General features: G+C 45.8%; 2 long non-coding RNA genes across 2 annotated transcripts; both read right to left on the reverse strand.

Moving 5' to 3' along the window:
• Positions 1-15,773: 15,773 nt before the first annotated feature.
• Positions 15,774-20,293, reverse strand: LOC125543563 (uncharacterized). The gene is made up of 3 exons (XR_007298568.2): positions 19,566-20,293; positions 17,288-17,865; positions 15,774-16,166 (listed from the first exon to the last, which is right to left on the reverse strand). It is a non-coding gene; the product is annotated as an uncharacterized LOC125543563 (long non-coding RNA).
• LOC125543564 (uncharacterized) lies at positions 16,608-17,281 on the reverse strand. Its single transcript, XR_007298569.2, has 2 exons — positions 16,878-17,281; positions 16,608-16,838 (listed from the first exon to the last, which is right to left on the reverse strand). It is a non-coding gene; the product is annotated as an uncharacterized LOC125543564 (long non-coding RNA).
• Positions 20,294-20,800: the final 507 nt, after the last annotated feature.

Consider the following 20,800-nt stretch of genomic DNA (forward strand, 5'->3'; position numbering starts at 1 on the left):
CCTAATGTCACCTAGATACTCCAATGTCACCTCAAGTATCCATGGGTATGATTATACGATATGCATCACACAATCTCAGATTCATCTATTCAACCAACACAAAGAACTTCAAAGAGTGCCCAAAGTTTCTACCGGAGAGTCAAGACGAAAACGTGTGCCAACCCCTATGCATAAGTTCACGTGGTCACGGAACTCGCAAGTTGATCACCAAAACATACATCAAGCGGGTCACATGATATCCCATTGTCACCACAGATAAGCACATGCCAGACATACATCAAGTGTTCTCAAATCCTTAAAGACTCAATCCAATAAGACAACTTCAAAGGGAAAACTCAATTCATCACAAAAGATTAGAGGGGGAGAAACATCATAACATCCAACTATAATAGCAAAGCTCGCGATACATCAAGATCGTATCACCTCAAGAACACGAGAGAGAGAGAGAGAGAGAGATCAAACACATAGCTACTGGTACATACCCTCAGCCCTAAGGGAGAACTACTCCATCCTCGTCGTGGAGAGCACCGGGATGATGAAGATGGCCATCGGAGAGGGATTCCCCCCTTCGGCAGGGTGCCGGAACGGGTCTAGATTGGTTTTCGGTGGCTACGGAGTCTTCTGGCGGCGGAACTCCCGATGTATTCTGTTCCCTGATGTTTTTAGGGTATATGGATATATATAGGCGAAAGAAGTTGGTCAGGGGAGCCACGAGGGGCCCACGAGGGTGGGGGGCGTGCCCAGGGGGTAGGGCGCGCCTCCCTGCCTCGTGCCTCCGTCGAAGCTTCCCTGGCGTCTACTCCAAGTCTCCTAGATTGCTTCCATTCCAAAAATAAGTTTCGTGAAGTTTCAGGTCAATTGGACTCCGTTTGATTTTCCTTTTCCGCGATACTCTAAAACAAGGAAAAAACAGAAACTGGCACTAGGCTCTAGGTTAATAGGTTAGTCCCAAAAATCATATAAAATAGCATATAAATGCATATAAAACATCCAAGGTTGCTAATATAATAGCATGGAACAATCAAAAATTATAGATACGTTGGAGACGTATCAAGCATCCCCAAGCTTAATTCCTGCTCGTCCTCGAGTAGGTAAATGATAAAAATAGAATTTTTGATGTGGAATGCTACCTAACATATTTATCCATGTAGTTCTCTTTATTGTGGCGAGAATATTCAGATCCATAAGATTCAAGGCAAAGGTTTAATATTGACATAAAAACAATAATACTTTAAGCATACTAACAAAGCAATCATGTCTTCTCAAAATAACATGGCCAAAGAAAGCTATCCCTACAAAATCATATAGTCTGGCTATGCTCTATCTTCACCACACAAAATATTTAAATCATGCACAACCCCGATGACAAGCCAAGCACTGTTTCATACTTTTGATGTTCTCAAACTTTTTCAATCTTCACGCAATATATGAGCGTGAGCCATGGATATAGCACTATATGTGGAATAGAAGGGTGGTTGTGGAGAAGACAAAAAAGGAGAAGATAGTCTCACATCAACTAGGCTTATCAGCAGGCTATGAAGATGCCCATCAATAGATATCAATGTGAGTGAGTAGGGATTGCCATGCAACGGACGCACTAGAGCTATAAGTGTATGAAAGCTCAACAAAAGAAACTAAGTGGGTGTGCATCCAACTTGCTTGCTCACGAAGACCTAGGGCAATTTTGAGGAAGCCCATCATTGGAATATACAAGCCAAGTTCTATAATGAAAGATTCCCACTAGTATATGAAAGTGACAACATAGGAGACTCTCTATCATGAAGATCATGGTGCTACTTTGAAGCACAAGTGTGGTAAAAGGATAGTAGCATTGTCCCTTCTCTCTTTTTCTCTCATTTTTTGGGCCTTCTCCTTTTTTTACGGCCTTTCTTTTTTTCGTCCGGAGTCTAATCCCAACTTGTGGGGGAATCATAGTCTCCATCATCCTTCCTTCACTTGGGACAATGCTCTAATAATGATGATCATCACACTTTTATTTACTTACAACTCAAGAATTACAACTTGATACTTAGAACAAGATATCACTATATGAATGCCTCCGGCAGTGTACCGGGATGTGCAATGACTCATGAGTGACATGTATGAAAGAATGATGAACGGTGGCTTTGCCACAAATACAATGTCAACTACAAGATCATGCAAAGCAATATGACAATGATGAAGCGTGTCATAATAACGGAACGGTGGAATGTTGCATGGTAATATATCTCGGAATGGCTATGGAAATGCCATAATAGGTAGGTACGGTGGCTGTTTTGAGGAAGGTATATGGTGGGTTTATGGTACCGGCGAAAGTTGCGCGGTACTAGCGAGGCTAGCAATGGTGGAAGGGTGAGAGTGCGTATAATCCATGGACTCAACATTAGTCATAAAGAACTCACATACTTATTGAAAAAATCTATTACTTATCGAAACAAAGTACTACGCGCATGCTCCTAGGGGGTAGATTGGTAGGAAAAGACCATCGCTCGTCCCCGACCGCCACTCATAAGGAAGACAATCAATAAATAAATCATGCTCCGACTTCATCACATAATGGTTCACCATACGTGCATGCTACGGGAATCACAAACTTTAACACAAGTATTTCTCAAATTCACAACTACTCACTAGCATGACTCTAATATTACCATCCTCATATCTCAAAGCAATCATCAAGTATCAAACTTCTCATAGTATTCAATGCACTTTATATGCAAGTTTTTATTATGTCCCTCTTGGATGCCCATCATATTAGGACTAAATTCATAACCAAAGCAAATTACCATGCTGTTTAGGACTCTCAAAATAATATAAGTGAAGCATGAGAGATCAATTATTTCTATAGAATAAAACCACCACCGTGCTCTAAAAGATATAAGTGAAGCACTAGAGCAAATGACAAACTACTCCAAAAGATATAAGTGAAGATCAATGAGTAGTTGAATAATTATGCAACTATGTGAAGACTATCCCATTTAATAATTTCAGATCTTGATATTTTATTCAAACATCAAGCAAAACAAAGTAAAATGACATTCTAAGAATGGCAAACATCATGTGAAGAAGCAAAAACTTAGGATCAACCGAAACTAACCGATAGTTGTTGAAGAAGAAAGGTGGGATGCCAACCGGGGCACCCCCAAGCTTAAACGCTTAAGACTTCTTGAAATATTATCTTGGTATGCCTTGGGCATCCCAAAAGTTGAGCTTCTGTGTCTCCTTAATTCCTCTCATATCACGGTCTCCCTAAATCTCAAAAGCTTCATCCACACAAAACTCAACAAGGACTCGTGAGATAAGTTAGTATAAACCAATGCAAAAACCTTATCATACTCCACTGTAGCAAATCACTAAAATTATTGTTCAACATTGCATACTAAATGCCTCTGCATAATTAATAGTCCTATCCTCAAATAGAATCATTAAAGAAGCAAACATATGCAAACAATGCAAACATAACAGCAATCTGCCTAAACAGGACAGTCTGTAAAGATTACAGCAAGATCCATACTTCCCTGCCTCCAAAAATTATGAAAGAAACTTCCCACTGTAGTAAATTTATCAGAGCTTATTATGCAAAAGGTTTCAACATTTTATCACATTCTGACTTTTTTAGGGAATTTTTGCAACAGCGGTAAACTTTCTGTTTTCAAACAGCAACATGTGGACTTGTAAAATAGGCATAGTAAAGGCTATCAATGCCACTTTTATTGAAATAAAAGATTCAAAACATTGTTCTAAATAACAGCAAGCAAATCCTAACAAAATAAATTGACGCTCCAAGCAAAACACATATCATGTGGTGAATAAAAATATAGCTCCAAGTAAAGTTACCGATGAACGAAGACGAAAGAGGGGATGCCTTCCGGAGCATCCCTAAGCTTAGGCTCTTGGTTGTCCTTGAATATTGCCTTGGAGTGCCTTGGGCATCCCCAATCTTAGGCTCTTGCCACTTCTTATTCCATAGTCCATCGAATCTTTACCCAAAACTTGAAAACTTCACAACACAAAACTTAACAGAAAACTCGTAATCTCCGTTAGTATAAGAAAATAAATCACCACTTAGGTACTGTTGTGAACTCATTATAAATTAATATTGGTGTAATATATACTATATCCCAACTTATCTATGGTTCATACCCTCCGATACTACTCATAGATTCATCAAAATAAGCAAATACCACATAGAAAACAGAATCTGTCAAAAACAGAACAGGTTGTAGTAATCTGTAGGTTCCGAATACTTCTGTAACTCCAAAAATCCTGAGAAATTAGGAAGTCCTAGGCAATTTGTTTATTAATCTACTGCATGTGGAATTGGTATTTTATCGCTCTCTGGTAAAAAATGAAAATTATTATCGTGAGCGCAAACTTTCTATTTTTTACAGCAAGATCAATAACAATCATCCAAGAAGATTCTAAAGGCTTTACTTGGCACAAACACTAGTTAAAACATAAAAAACACAATCATAACAGAGGATAGATGATTTATTTATTCTAAAAAGGAACAAAAAGCAAGTAACAAGAATAAAATTGGGTTGCCTCCCAACAAGCGCTAACGTTTAACGCCCCTAGCTGGGCATGATGATTTCAATGATGCTCACATAAAAGATAAGAATTAAAACATAAAGAGAGCATCATGAAGAATATAAGTATCACATTTAAGCCTGACCCACTTCCTATGCATAGGGATTTTGTGAGCAAACAACTTGTGGGAATAAGAATCAACTTGCATAGGAAGGTAAAACAAGCATAATTTTAAAACTTTAAGCACATAGAGAGGAAACTTGATATTATGGCAATTCCTACAAGCATATATTCCTCCCTCATAATAATTTTCAGTAGCATCATGAATGAATTCAACAATATAACCAGCATCTAAAGCACTATTTTCATGATCTACAAGCATAGAAAATTTACTACTCTCCACATAGGCAAAATTCTTCTTATTCGGAATAGTGGGGGTAACCTCAACAAAATAATTATCATGTGAGGCATAATCCAATTGAAAACTAAAATCATGATGACAAGTTTCATGGTTATCATTACTCCTAATAGCATACGAGTCATCACAATAATAATCATAGATAGCAACTTTGTTCTCATAATCAATTGGAACCTCTTCCGAAATAGTGTATTCATCACTAAATAAAGTCATGACCTCTCCAAACCCACTTTAATAAATATAATCATCATAAATAGGGGGCATGATATCATCAAAATAAATTTGCTCATCAAAACTTGGGGGACAAAAAATATCATCTTCATCAAACATAGCTTCCCCAAACTTGTGGCTTTGCATATCATTAGCATCATGGGTATTCAAGGAATTCATACTAACAACATTGCAATCATGCTCATCATTCAAAGATTTAGTGCCAAACATTTTATATACTTCTTCTTCTAGCACTTGAGCACAATTATCGGGATCCTTATTCTCACAAAAGACATTAAAAAGATGAAGCATATGAGGTACCCTTAATTCCATTTTTTCGTAGTTTTCTTTTATAAACTAAACTAGTGCTAAAACAAGAAACAAAAAGATTCGATTGCAAGATCTAAAGATATACCTTCAAGCGCTAACCTCCCCGGTAACGGCGCCAGAAAAGAGCTTGATGTCTACTACACAACCTTATTCTTGTAGACATTGTTGGGCCTCCAAGTGCAGAGGTTTGTAGGACAGCAGCAAATTTCTCTCAAGTGGATGACCTAAGGTTTATCAATCCGTGGGAGGTGTAGGATGAAGATGGTCTCTCTCAAGCAACCCTGCAACCAAGTAACAAAGAGTCTCTTGTGTCCCCAACACACCCAATACAATGGTAAATTGTATAGGTGCACTAGTTCGGCGAAGAGATGGTGATACAAGTGCAATATGGATGGTAGATATAGGTTTTTGTAATCTGAAAATATAAAAATAGCAAGGTAACTAATGATAAAAGTGAGCACAAACGGTATTGCAATATGTTGAAACAAGGCCTAGGGTTCATACTTTCACTAGTGCAATCTCTCTCAACAATAATAACATAATTGGATCATATAACTACCCCTCAACATGCAACAAAGTGTCACTCCAAAGTCACTAATAGCGGAGAACAAACGAAGTGATTATGGTAGGATACGAAACCACCTCAAAGTTATTCTTTCTGATCGATCTATTCAAGAGTCCGTAGTAAAATAACATGAAGCTATTCTTTCCGTCCAATCTATCATAGAGTTCGTACTAGAATAACACCTTAAGACACAAATCAACCAAAACCCTAATGTCACCTAGATACTCCAATGTCACCTCAAGTATCCGTGGGTATGATTATACGATATGCATCACACAATCTCAGATTCATCTATTCAACCAACACAAAGAACTTCAAAGAGTGCCCCAAAGTTTCTACCGGAGAGTCAAGACGAAAACGTGTGCCAACCCCTATGCATAAGTTCACGTGGTCATAGAACTCGCAAGTTGATCACCAAAACATACATCAAGTGGATCACTTGATATCCCATTGTCACCACAGATAAGCACGTGCAAGACATACATCAAGTGCTCTCAAATCCTTAAAGACTCAATCCAATAAGACAACTTCAAAGGGAAAACTCAATTCATCACAAGAGAGTAGAGGGGGAGAAACATCATAACATCCAACTATAATAGCAAAGCTCGCGATACATCAAGATCGTATCACCTCAAGAACACAAGAGAGAGAGAGAGATCAAACACATAGCTACTGGTACATACCCTCAGCCCTAAGGGAGAACTACTCCATCCTCGTCATGGAGAGCACCGGGATGATGAAGATGGCCATCGGAGAGGGATTCCCCCCTTCGGCAGGGTGCCGGAACGGGTCTAGATTGGTTTTCGGTGGCTACGGAGTCTTCTGGCGGCGGAACTCCCGATGTATTCTGTTCCCTGATGTTCATGGAGGGTGGGCATGGCCATTCCCCCCTTCGAGGGTGGGCATGGCCATGCCTACGATCCCGAAGAGACCCAAAGTCAGGATGGCCGCGCCCCGTATGTTGCCGATGAAGAGGCTGACGCCCGTGCTGACTACGACCATGGTGACTCATGGCATGAATACGATGACATCTATTGCGAAGGTGATGGTGATGAAGAAGAAGGCAATGACATTTATATCGGTGGCGAGCCATTTTTCATCGATGAGCTCACCCAAAGAGCGGAAGCACAAAAGAGGAGGAAGAGCATTCACACGGGTTCATATACGCAAGAGGAGGACAAGTTGATTTGCCAATGTTGGATGGAGATTAGCCAAGACCCGAGGACCGGCGCGCAACAAAAGGGCCTTGTTTTTTGGACGAGAGTCCACAAAACATTCCATGAAAGGAAGATGTTTGAGCCCTACCAAATTACAGGCAACTGTGGCATCACCTCAATTCAAAAGAGGTGGTTGTTCATCCAACAAGAGTGCAACAAGTATTGTGCGGCATTTGAGAGTGTTGAAGCACGGCCCGTGAGTGGTCTCGGTGTTGGGGACATGGTATGCTCTCCTTGTCCTAGTCCTTTCTTTGCTATGACCATCAGACTAAGGCCTTGTATATGTTTCCATGTTCAATTGTTGTTGATCATGTGGTGTAGGCATTTCAATCTTTGGAAGCATTCAAGGCCCGACACAATGACAAGCCATTCACTCTTACGCATTGTTGGACGATCATCAACAATTGCCCTAAGTTTAAGGATCAATACCGTGAACTTTAAAGCAAGAGAGGCAAGAAGACGGCCAAGTTCGCCGGAGGTGGAGATGGCGAGGCGTTGAAGAGGCCGAGGGGAAAGACCAACTCCAAGGTGGACGACATATGTGATGCCTCATCCATGGCCTTGCATGAGACTTTGCATGGCATGATGTCTCAAAAGGATGTGAGGGACGAGAAGAATCGGCAAAGCAAGGACGAGCAAATCAAGCAATACCTAGAACTTCAAAGGAAGAAGCTTGAGATGAAGGAGGCGGCCAAGAAAAGGAAGATCGACTTGGAGGAGGCGTCCCGGCAAAGGCAGCTCGACATCGAGGCCGCCAATGTCACGTCCAGACAGAGGCAGCTCGACATTGAGGCCACCAATGCCGCAACCAAAGCAAAGGAGGTGGCCCTTGCGACCATGAGCGTGGACTTGACCAAGATGAGCGAGAAGACGAGGAGCTGGTTCGAGGCCAGGCAGAAGGAGATGTTCGACGCCGACGGCCTGAACTAGGTCGTCCGATCGGACGTGGCCATTCTTTTTTGGAGGCTCGCATGGATGCGCCCGCTGGGCCGCTGGTTGTGTGCCGGCGAGAAACACATTCGTTTTTTGGAGGTTGGCTGTGTTGTCGGCCGCTGGCTGTGTTGTCGGTGAACAAAACTATTCATTTTGGAGGCTGGCTGTGTTGCCAGTGAGGACGTGTAGGCCGCTGGCTCTATTGCCGGCGTGAACTATGGCCGCTGGCCTGAACTAGGGCTTGGCATTTCGAATGTTGTTGTTTTTAAAATGGAGGCGGACAAGATGGGGCCAAAGGATGCAGCCGCGCGCTGGGCGCACGACCACCGCAACCCAAGACAGGCCCGGACACGACCCCGTCGGTCCACCCAAACGGACAGAATCCGGGCAAAGCGGGCGTCCGTGTCGGCCAACTCCACCGCGCGACCCCATCCCGTCCAGCCCCATCCATTTTGGGGTAAAACGGACAAATCGTTCGGCCCAGCGCGCGATGGCCCGGACCCATCTGGTCCGTTTTGTATCCGAGCCGACCCATTTCGAGCACAAACATGCGCTGGGTTTGGGTCGAGGCGGACAGCAAACGGACGCGTCGAACGTCCGCGTCGGGGCCACGTGGTAGGCGGCCACCTACCTCCCACCCGCCAACATCAATGCGCACGCGCGGCCCGCCCCACCTGTCATTCGCCCAGGCGCACGCTCGCCGTCCTTCTTAAATGGGAAGGCCGTGGACCGGTCGTCGTCCACACTTCCCACTTCCAGCCCGCTGCCTCCTCGAAACCCGACACGCCCAAACCCTAGCCTCTCCCCGTCCTCGAGCTCGCCGGCCGGCCGCCTAGAAGCCATGGGGTTCTGGAACCACGGCCGCAAGGGGAAGCACGACCGCGAGGCCGGCTCCTCCTCGGGACGCTGCCGCGTCTCCATGAAAGAGGAGGCCGCTTCGCCGCCGCTTCGGGCCCCCGCGCCTGCCCCGTTCACCATCGCCCCTAGGGCCGCTGGCGAGCGCGATCGGCAGTACCTGGCCATGGACGTATGCCGACGTTATTGGGAGATGCGGACGCTAGTCCCGTGGAGCGATGTCCACCTCCCCAACAACTGACACCTCTCCGCCGACTGGGTCCCGATCCCGCCGGTCCCGATGAGCGGTCGTGTGCGCCGTGATGAGATCGCGCACCGACGCCGCCTCCTCCCTGACGACCTCTACTACGACGAGAGGTACGCCCCTGACTCCGTGCTCTGGGACACATGGCCCCAGGACGAGCACGACGTGTGGCGCGCGTCCTACTTCATCGGCACAGCGTCAGGGCCGCGTCGGCCACGTCGGGAGGTGCGTGGGTGTACGCGGGTGTGCGGCCTCACGCCCACGCCGTCGCCGTCCCCATCTCCGTCGCCACCTCCACCTCCTCGCATGACAACAGAGGAGGAGGTCCGGCTCATGCAACGTGTCATGGAGGACCCCATGAACACGCACGATGAGCGCCAATGGTCGGGCCTCGAGGAGACGATGGCCCTATCTGCGGTCGGCGACGTCGCCATCCCCGAGCTGGAGATGGCGAGGGCGGAGGAGGTAGTGGAGGAGGAGCCGGTGGTCGCGTTCCACCCGGCCCTGGTTGGGCAGCACTGGAGCTGGTCCTGCTCGGCTTCGGAGATGGCTGACGCCGTGGGGGTCGCGAACTGGTGCCCCATGCCGCCACGGTCACCGTAGCGAGATGTGTCGCCACGGGAGGAGGTGGTGCAGGCCCCCGCCTTCCAGCCCGCCCCCGCGTACCACAGATCGCCGGCCCACCTCTGGACGCCACCGGACTACGTCGACCTCGCCAGCGACGACAGGAGCGCGCGGACGGCATTTTTTCATTTTGTTTTTATGTTAATTATGACACTGGGCCGTTAGGTGAACCGTAAAACTGCCGTTTTGTGGCCGTGACCCCTAACTTATGTTTTATGCTTTTTTAACTGCGTTTATTTATTTTTAGTCATTTTATTTAAGTTTTTTCTGTTTTTTTAATCACGTCCAACACGGAGATTATTTGGGGTGCAGCCGCGCGTTGAGCACCCACGATCCAACGGATAGAAGCGGATATGGGCGAACCCATTGTCACCTCAAACGGATAAAATCTGGTTAAATCGGATGTTCGTTTGAGACCGTGCGGTGGAGTTGGCCTAATACGATCCTCGGAGTGGAGGAAGTTTTGGACCTCAGATTATCTTGCCGCGGCGGTCCACTCGAAGGCGCCGCTGGATCATCCTCCTTCCCGCGTGCCGCCGATGGCCGAGAGCCGGGCGTACGTACATGTAGCCAAGCGCGAGCATGTGGAAGAAAGGTCAGGACCTGGAAAAGAAGCAAAGCGGCGAGCACACTAGCCGACACGCAGAGCGGGCCGAGGACAAGGATCGCGCGGCCCTCCCATCCCATGCCCGAGACCGCACAAGGAAGAAAGAAAGGAAAGGATGCCCCCTCCACCTCCTCACCCACCCACCCACCAATCTCTCTCTCCCCGCCTTCTCGCCAAGCGAATATCGCGCCCGAGCCGAACGCGAGCGCGGGACGACGAGACGGTGGTGGTAGTAGCAGTACGGCACGAAGTGGTCCGCTCGTTACGCGGCGAGAGAAAGCGATGGGTCTAGTCATCTCGCGCCGCGCCTCGCTTCGCTTCTCTCCAGGGGAGGGGAGCGTCGGGGCGGGATGGGGGCCCAGGTGCCCGCGGCACGGGTGGTTGGGCCTGGATCTCTCCAGAAAGCGGTAGAAAAAAAAACTCGCGGTTGAGGGGGCACGCACGGGCAGGCGAGATCGCGAGAAGCTTTCCTTTTCCCCGCCAAGCAGGTCGCGAGAAGTCGGGGGAGAAACCGCCCGGTTGGTGCAAACCTAGCAAGCTTAGCAAGAGAGAGAGAGAGAGAGAAAAGAAATGGCTTTATTCATTATTGTGTTGATTTCCACGGGGGTTGCCGGGACGTGGACGGGAGATGGAGCGATCGACACGACACGACCGGAGTACTACTACTACCAGTAGTGGTGGTGGTGCTCGTGGGAGCTAGCTGCTGCGTGCTGGGGTTGCGTTTGAACAGAGCACGCCAGGTCGCCGCCGGCCACCATCTTTTTTCTTTTTTTCTTTCATTCTTTTTCGCGGCGAGGAAGCCCGCTTTTATCTTTGTGTGTGTGAGAGAGGAAAAGATTCTTTTTGGACGTCCGACAATCGCTGCGGCAGTAGCAGGGTACAGTCACCTGTGGTGAGCCTGAGTGAGACATCACCTCCAGAAGCGCAGCAGGGTAGGGGGTACTCTCTTCTGGAATTAATGGCTCCACCTGTGATGCGTGTCATCATTTTCTTATCCTTGTGGACTGGGCAACCGGGGCTGGGCCACCGGATTAATACCCACTTCATATGTCTCTCGCAAGTGGCCGCCTCCCACGAAGGAATCCCTTAATTAGAGCATCTATAACAGATCTTGCAACCGCGCGTCCCACAAACGTCTATAAAAGCTTTCATAGACAGATTTTACGGGATAAAACGTGCGGAGACGGAACAGATCCCGCATCAGAATCGGACTTCATCACGGTTTTGAAAGTTAGCAGTTCGCGTGTTAATTAGACATAGTCATACATAGCCGGAGTTCGCCGGAGTTACACACAGAGTTCATACAACTTAATTTAACATAGTGCAATCAGAAATTTAAATTAGTTCATACCCGGGGTCTACTTCTAATTCAACTTCACTAGGGTTCTGGAGAGCCGGGTTTGAAGATGGTACTCCGCCTAGAGCGCCGACAGCTGCGCAGCTGCAGCCGCATCTCTAGCGCCCGCGGCGGTCCTTGCCACAAACCATGCCCACTCGGCCACGCGCTGCCGCTGGATGGCCAGGTTGAAGAGCCGGCTGCAGCGCTGGAAGGTCTTCCACGCACGGGACTTGGCGTCGTGCTTGCACACCGCCACCTGTTGCCTGTCCGACACGGGAAGCGAAGGCCGGAGCTGTCGGTCTCGTCGTTAAAAGAAAGCATGCACATACTCCAAAGATCATGAAAGCATGCACATACTTCAAAGATCATGAACGCCGGCCGGATTCACTAGAGGCCAAAACCAACAAGATCCAGAAAATATCTGTCGAAGACACACCTTCACATGGCCTCCCCAGGAGCTTAGCACATTGATGGGACAGAGATAGAATTGGGAGGACATTATTCCTACATTGGGATGAGGCATCCACCTCGTCGTCCCAGTCAAAACATATAGACTACCTAAATCAAGCCACCCATGTTGGATCTAAGCATGAAGTCGAGTTTGTCGTCTTCGAGGACCATGTCCCCATGCCCTCCTCTATGGTGACCTAGCCAGGTTGGGTTGTTGTCGAAGGTCACCGTCGCGATGGTTCTTGGGCTCTCGGATGCTGCCGACTCGGGCAGCACCGCCAACCCCGATCGGTCAACGCATAGTTACCATAGTAGTCGGCCAAACTCCGTCGCACCAAGCCACACCTCGCGAACATGACCTTTCCACCGCCTCAGCGCGTTACGGCTTTGCCGGGCGACATATTTTGAGGATGATGAGAGGGGAAGAAAGTTTCTTTTCTGGTGGTGGCTCGCCAAACCCCCTTAACCGAGATGAATCAAATTAAATTGCTTCCCGTGCATAACAATGGACACCACTGTACATTGTCTTCTGCATATTTTGCATGCTGATTTCGGGAGAAAAGCTAACTAAATGTAAGAAGGAAAGACCACGCAAGAAAAAAACTATAAGAAGAAAAGAAACCACACCCTTCATTCCTAAATATAAGCTTTTTTAAATATACTAATATGGACTATCTATAGAGCAAAATGGCTGAATCTACATTCTAAGAATGAGTGAATCTACTCTCTAAAATACACGTATACGATCTTAAAAAAAGTCTTATCTTTAGAAACAGAGTGTATAAGAGGTGAGCGGAGGTGCACCTTTCAATAAAGCGGTTTTTGGAGCTCGAGAGCCGTACTGAAAGCATGTGAGGTATGCGCACGACGCTCGCCTTGCTTCCCAGAAAAATGAAAACCGGAAATCGGGCAGCGGCTTCGGTCCCCTTTTCTCTGAGAACTCCCTCGCACTCACAACTCGTCTGTGTTTACGTACACGGAGGTAACATGGGGTCAGGAACAGAACATCGGAGGGCTCCTCCACGGTCACATGCTACTGTCAGAACAAACCCGGTAGCATAAATAATTCCGAAAATACTACCGGGGTTCACTAACTGATCGTAGCTGAAGTTTTCTCAAAGAATGGCAAATTAAGCTTACATCGTAAGCATTTGCAAACGTGTTCTCAACCGGCGTGGTAGTTGCAACTCATCCGATTACCGGTTGGCTGAATTGGCCAACGACGTGCTAGTTTTTTTCTTTTTTGCATGAACGACGTGCCAGTTGAGGGCGCTTTCTTGCAAAACATTCGGGTCTTGGAATTACAACCTCCATCCCATAATATAAAAACGTATTTTACATTAGTGTAGTGTTAAAAATATTCTTATATTTTGGGACAAAGAGAGTACCTTACTGTGATCTAATTATGTACTCCCTCCGTTTCTAAATATAAGTATTTCTAAAGATTTCATTAAAGACTACATACAAAGCAAAATAAATGAATCTACACTCTAAAGTGCGTCTATATACATCTGTATGTAGTCCGCATTAGAATCTCTAAAAAGACTTACATTTAGAAAGAGAGGGAGTACTACATAAGAAACATAATTTTAATCGTTCAATGGCAGTCATAGCTGGGCCAAGCTACGACTGCAGGCAGGCTGGCACATTTGACCGGCCCGTCGGCTAGCTAGCAGCAGCTTTGTGGTGACGCAGGCCACCATGTAAGAAAAAGAGTTGATCATCAAGCCGGCGATCGACGGCAAGATCTCACCGCAGGTGCCGGATGATCTTTTTTTTTTACAAAGTGCTGTCCGTGGCCCTGTCAACTGGTGACCGCCGGGTGCCTATCCTCTGGCTTGGCGATTGCGAGATGCGTGGACCAATCACCGGCCCCGATGGCGATACCCATCGGCTATGCCAGCCAGCATGCGTGCGTGGTCAGGTCAGGTTAATTTTGCGACTAGTATTCAGGCATCATTAACGTTGGGATAGAGGTCGGACCGATCGAGACCTCTCCCGTGGATCGACGCCGGAAATGGCCGAGAGCGACGGCCCATCGGCCGGTGCTGCAAGATTATTATTTATATACTCCATGAGAGAAGGGAGTGCGGTTCAATTCATTTACGGCCAAACACCCTTTGATTTTCTTAATATTGTCTGATTACGTACGGACCTGCTACCACGTGTTTACTGGACACCGAGTCAATTTTCATTCTGTTTTTTTTAGGGTATCAATTTTCATTCTGTGAAAGCTATAACTTCGGTTTTTTTTAGGGTGGGAGAGGGGGTAGGGTAAAAGGAAACGTTTGTGTATCGTGGAAACGAAAACGGACTTGCAAAATTTAGGCCTAAAAATAATAATAATAAAGTGATGATGAGTCCAAAATAGAAGTGTACAGACAACAAGAAATTTCTTTCCAGTGAGATTTTCTTTTTGACCTGTAAAGCGTGCAAAAAACCGGGCAGAAAAGTGGTGTTAGGAAAACGTATCCTACTGGCTCGAGTTGGGTGCACCAAACATCGGTAGCTGCCGTGGAAGGGAGAAGGGTCGCAGTCACGCCTGTTGTGGTCATCGCCTAGCCAGTCATCGGGCGGAGGTCGGATTGGGTTACTCCCAACTCCCAAGTCTCGTCTCATCAACGCGTGTTGTTTTCACGAACACGTGTAACGTGTGGACATGGCCAAACTATAGATGATACAAAAGGATAACGAAGCAATGGTTAGTTTTCCCCTCTTATTTCTTCTTCTTCGAAACTTCAGGTAGATTTCAGTTCAGTCAGTAATACGAGTAGATTTTTAATGCCAACAAGAACTGTCATGAGCATTTCGATATTCTCGGCTGCTATAGCGATTGAAAATGCCCCAATAAGATGGTGCGACAGAGCAGAGAAGGAGACATACATCTGCTGATCTGAATTCTGATGGGAACGGCGCAACAACCGACCGAACCCACCTTGCAGCGGGGGTACCATGCGTCCATTATGTGTGTACTTTCATGTGATTTGCCTTTTCTGTTCAACAGCGACATGGTTGAAAATACTACTACTAATAATGACTAAATGAGCATTGCAAGCAGAATAATTAGCAGATGCAGAATCATGAAGCAACTCATAAGCAACTTTTGCTTTGCTTGAGGAGCAACAGTGGTGAGTTCCAAGCCAGTAAACCATAACAACTGTTAAACAACCACAAACTGCCACGGATATCAATCATTCCAGCAAGATCATCCCGAAGAGAAAAATATCAAGTCAAAGAAAAGAATGTGACATTTTTTTTTGGAAAAGGAGGATTACCTCCGGCCTCTGCATCAATCGATGCATGCAACCATATTATTAAAAAGCGTAACAAGGTCTTAAGTTCCAGAAAATTCAAAAAAAAAGGTCTTAAGTTCCAAGAAAGCTCAAAATCGGAGCAATAATGAAAAATAAATAAATTTGTAAAGCGCCACCAAAAGAATGTGACATAGCAATAATGAAAAGAATGTGACATAGCAATAATGAAAAGAATGTGACATAGCAAGTATATTAATACAATGTACCATGGGGGTAAGAAGAACTAAACATGGCAAAAAATCTGTCTACGTTCCATTTACTGGAGTACAACAACGGAAATTAGCCAACAAGATGATACATACAACAACAAAACTCAATCATTCCACACTTGCTCGGGCTTAGTTCCCAGCAACACTTTCTGCTCCAGCTGGTCCATTGCTCATCCAGTACTTGTATGCGTAGAGTGAGGACACCACTAGGGCACCGACGACGATAAAGGCAAACATTGTTGGGCCGATTTTAGTAGGGCTCTTCTTCTGCTTGCTCTGTGCCAGCAGTGCTCTCGGCTTGATCTTCGCCATGGCTCACTTCTGGCAATGCCAAGAAAAAGACTGGTATCAGCATAAGGAAGTTTTTTCTGAACCATTATAATCCACAAGAATACCATTAACTGATCAACTGCATTAGGACATGTATAATGCAAGGGGCCTAGAGAGGTGCTTGTAAAAATGAACATGTTGTTTTCTTAAGCACCGGTGCTTGGCACCTCTGTTAAAAAAACAAGCAACGGTTTAAGCGACAATCTGTTTATTTTTACGAAGTACTTCTCTAAGCACCTTGAACTAGTACATGGTTTTATATGCTTATGAACAGCCTGATTTGTAAGATCACAGTAATAACTGCACTCATCGGGACGTGGAAATAAACACCTAATACAGCGATATTGCATCTTCCATGTGTCAAAATAATGCACTACCAAACTTCAGAGATAATTGAAGAAGCGAAAATTATAATTCATGCTAGTAGATAGATACACTGTTTAAACGATTCATCATGTTAACTCATGAATCCAGTCCAAAGGTTATTATGTGGGGACCTCATAAAAGAGGCATGCCCAGTGAGTGACATAAGATACATGGAACGATGACCTGCAGTACTGTAGGAAATGATGTTCTAAGATCGACCGACATAAGATACATGGGACGACGAACTACAGTACTGCAGGAAATGATGTTCTAAGATCGACCCATCGCAGGTGCAATCTGCGGCTTGAAATTATAATTTCAAGCCGCAGATTGCACCTGCGATGAGTAATGCAAATCAAGGGCCATGTAAGTTCATTACAACATGACCAAATGGAGGCTATGGCTGTTGCACTCGAGGGACACAGATCGTAAAACTCTGGCGCAGATGGAGGGGTGCATCTATCCTTGTTCCCAGCTTCGTTGTCTGAAGAACTAGGCTATGTATAGCAACAGTAGTACAACACTGAGGGATCCACACAAGCGAAGCCACTGCGCCCTGAACGGAAAAGCGGGGATCTACCAAGGACAGATCAAGGGGGGCGTGATCTCGAAACAACCCGCTCAAGATCCACGGTTCCTCCGGCCACACCCACAACCGAAATCAATCACTTGGCGGCTACTGACAGAAGGAATTAATCAGCGGTCGGGGTAACGCGCGGCGAGAAGGGAATTGTGGGATACAGTACCTCGATCTGCAGCTTCACAATTCTACTCGGGGGATCCCTCGCTCTAGGAAATGGAGGTGGCGTGGAGCGATCCCGAGAGAGAGAGAGAGAGAGAGAGAGAGAGAGAGAGAGAGAGGGGTCCAGGCGAAGATGACGAGGATGCAAGGCTGTGCGCCTGTGGTGCACTCGTCGTCTTTTGAAGGGGAAAAGGAAGCATCTTGGAAGGGGAGGCGCGGGAGCCAGGGGCATTTCGGGCACATTGATCCAGGAAACTGCCCAAGGAGAACGAACATGCGCTGTGCCAGTCCACGCTGCGAAACAGAATCGATCAGCGACAAAAACGGGAGGTCCTAATCGGCGCTGGCGCTCACGCGCACGCACTATGGGCCAGCTCATCTAACCTCAGCCCGCACACCCCCGCGGCGCACTGGGCCGGCCCATTTCCGTGTTTTTATTTGGACCCCGATAACGCGCGACCGTTCGGTCTGGGAGGACCCAAGACGTTCGGACGGGAGGGTAATCGATCGAACGAGTACGACTCGTTCGGGAGGAGAACGCCCCAGCCCGAACGCCCCCACCAACCAGGTCCGGCCTTTTTCCTGTGAAAGGAAAACGAAAAATAAAGCCCATATTAAGTTGCGATTAGTAAAAAAAAGCCTAGTTTTTATGTGATTAAAAAACAATGTTCTTTTACACGTTACAATTGCCATGGACTTTTGCCATTCTATGAAAAAAATTGCCACGTTCAAGTTTATGTTTTAAAAAAATGGCGAAAAATAGGAAAAATCATGGCATTTTGCATCTGTACAGTACGAAAAGCTGTGATCACTATGAAGTTTACAGAAAAACGCAAAAGTTGCCGTGAAGTGATATGGTGAAAAAAGTTCTCTCTAGACACATAGAAAATTTTCGGAAAACAATGGAGAAAACATCTTAAGTTGTAATGATATTCTGCATGTAATCCCCATGGCAAAAACAAATTTGAAAGAACAAACTTGGCGTGTTCTCAAACTAATTTGTAATGTCCATGACCAACATTCTCCGGATGGACATGGCAAAAAGACACGAACCATAGCAAAAAGTGCATTTAGTTGCCATGGAAAAAGACATATCTATAAACAATACAGATTTTAGTTGCCATGCCAAATTTGCCATGTTTTTAAACGTCTACAAACATTGCCACGTTATGTTGAACATGTTTAGTTTCCATGGCAAGTTTGCATATTTGTGAACATGTTAATTAAAATAAGTTTGTCATGTTTTTGAACAAACTTAATTAAAAGAAGTTACCATGTTTTTGCACATATTAAAAGTTTGCCATTTTTTTGAACATTTTAAAATGCCATGGCGAATTTGTCATATTTTTTGAACATCTACAAAATGTTCCATGTTTTTGAACATCGTAAGTTGCCATGGCAAAGTTTGCCATGTTTTTCAACAATTATAACTTTGCCATGGCAACTTTACATGTTTTCGAATATGTTAATTAAAGAAGTTTGCCATGGCATAAAATGGAGTAAAATTTGCCATGGAAAAATGGTTTAATTTTTGCCATGGCAAAAAAGTAGTACTTTTGCCATGGAAATAAATTTTAAAATGCCATGGTTACACAAGTATATTTAAGATGCTATATAGTAAAATGTGTTGTGTTCTATAAATTTAAATTTGCCATAATATTTGAATTAAAATTGTCATGCTCTTTATAATAAAATTGCCATGACGAGTTAAACTAAAAATTGCCATGGCAACATAACCTAAAATTTGCCATGTGAAAATAAACTTATTTTTGTCATGGCAAAAAGAGGAGTTAAATTTGCCATGGCAAAAATGGAATACTTTTGCCATGAAAATATATTAAAAAATGCCATGGCTATAAAAGTATATTTACCGTGCTACATAGTTAAATTTGCCATGTTCTGGAAATGTAAATTTGCCATCATGTTTAAACAAAAAATTTGCCATGCTCTTTCCAATAAATTTGCCATGTTCTGGAAATGTAAATTTGCCATCATGTTTAAACAAAAAATTTGCCATGCTCTTTCCAATAAATTTGCCATGGCGACTTGAACTGAAAATTGCCATGGCAACTTAAACTAAAATTTGCCGTGTCACTATTACAAAGATTTCTAAAAACTGTCGTGATGATGTGTGAACTATTACAAAGATTTCTAAAAAACATGCCAAGACGATGTGTGAACTCGGTACTCGTGGCAACTTAATCCAGTCACCATAGCAAAAACACTGCATATGATCTAAAGGAAAAACAGAAGCAATCACAAAAAAGGGGATAGCAGCATACCACAGGAGCAGCAGTAGCAGTTCCTGTTGGCTCGATCGTGGGGGAAAATGGAAGAGTAAGCCGCCGACCTCCCCAGATCTTGTCCGAGCCGCAACTCATCCTCTAGCATGCCGCCTACGCGAGCACCAACAGCTCCCCCGACGGAGGGCACTGGGCCATGGATGGCCATCAGCTGTTGATGCAGGAAGCCATGCCAGAACCTCCGCGTCACGCTTGTGTAAGGCGAAACGGCGGAGAGGGAGCTCTAGGACGGAAGCCGCGATGTCGCCGGCCGTCGCGAGCAGCGTCGCGCGCAGCTGCAACCCCGCCATGGTTGCCGCTTGTTGGATCGCCGCCGGAGCCGAGGAGACTCCTCTCCCACAGCGGCAAAGGGGATCACCACCGGAGCTGAAAGGGGCTCTTCTCGCAATGGCAGCCGCATCGAGAGGGTGGAGCAGCCCGAGGCGGAGGCCTCTGATGGCGGCGGGGACGGTCAGCTCGCCGACGGCGGATTCCGATGGCGTTGAGGTCGGCCAGCTCGGGAAGGGAAGATGAAGGCTGCTCAGCGGCCGCCGCGGCCCACGGCCTCCACCCACGACGGCAGCTCGAGCCGGGCGGCGCGGATCCGAAGAACAACGGCTAGTGCTTCGCGTCGGCGAGCTGCCCGCGGTCGGCCTCCGCCTCACTCGGGTCTCCAGGTCGCCGGCCAGGAGGATTCGGCATGTGGGGAATGGAGTGGGGAGTGGGGTTCATTCATGACGACCGCTTCTCTGAACGCTCGGCACTGGATGACGTGGCAGGGGTTAGCTTTAAGATATGTGCGTTTTGATCAAGTGGCTCTCGACACGTTCGGAATGAGATATGAAAATACCGGTCATTCGGGAGTTATCGATTCCGTTTTATTTGGTGTCTAATCCGCAAAAATGTGAGCTGCGAGGATTCGAACCACCTACCTCCCTCGTGAGGGACAGATAGTTTAACCACGCCACCACAGACCGAGACGTGGTTATGTTTTACTTTTTTCGTCTATTATTCGTTCTTCGTTCTTCTTTTTTCCTTTTTTTGTTTTCCATTTTTTATTTTTATTTTTCTTTATTTTTCTTTGTCTTGGAACGATGAATTTGTTTGCAAATACACGAACATTTTCTTCAAATTGATGACCTTTTTTTTTCAAAATCCATGGACTTATTTTAAATTTTGATGAACCTTTATTCAAATTTGATGAACTATTTTTTAAATTCGATCAACTTTTTTCC

Source organism: Triticum urartu, chromosome 3A (genome assembly GCF_056163025.1).
Source record: "Triticum urartu cultivar PI428250 chromosome 3A, HENAU_Tu73, whole genome shotgun sequence".
In the NCBI taxonomy this organism is placed as follows: Eukaryota; Viridiplantae; Streptophyta; class Magnoliopsida; order Poales; family Poaceae; genus Triticum; species Triticum urartu.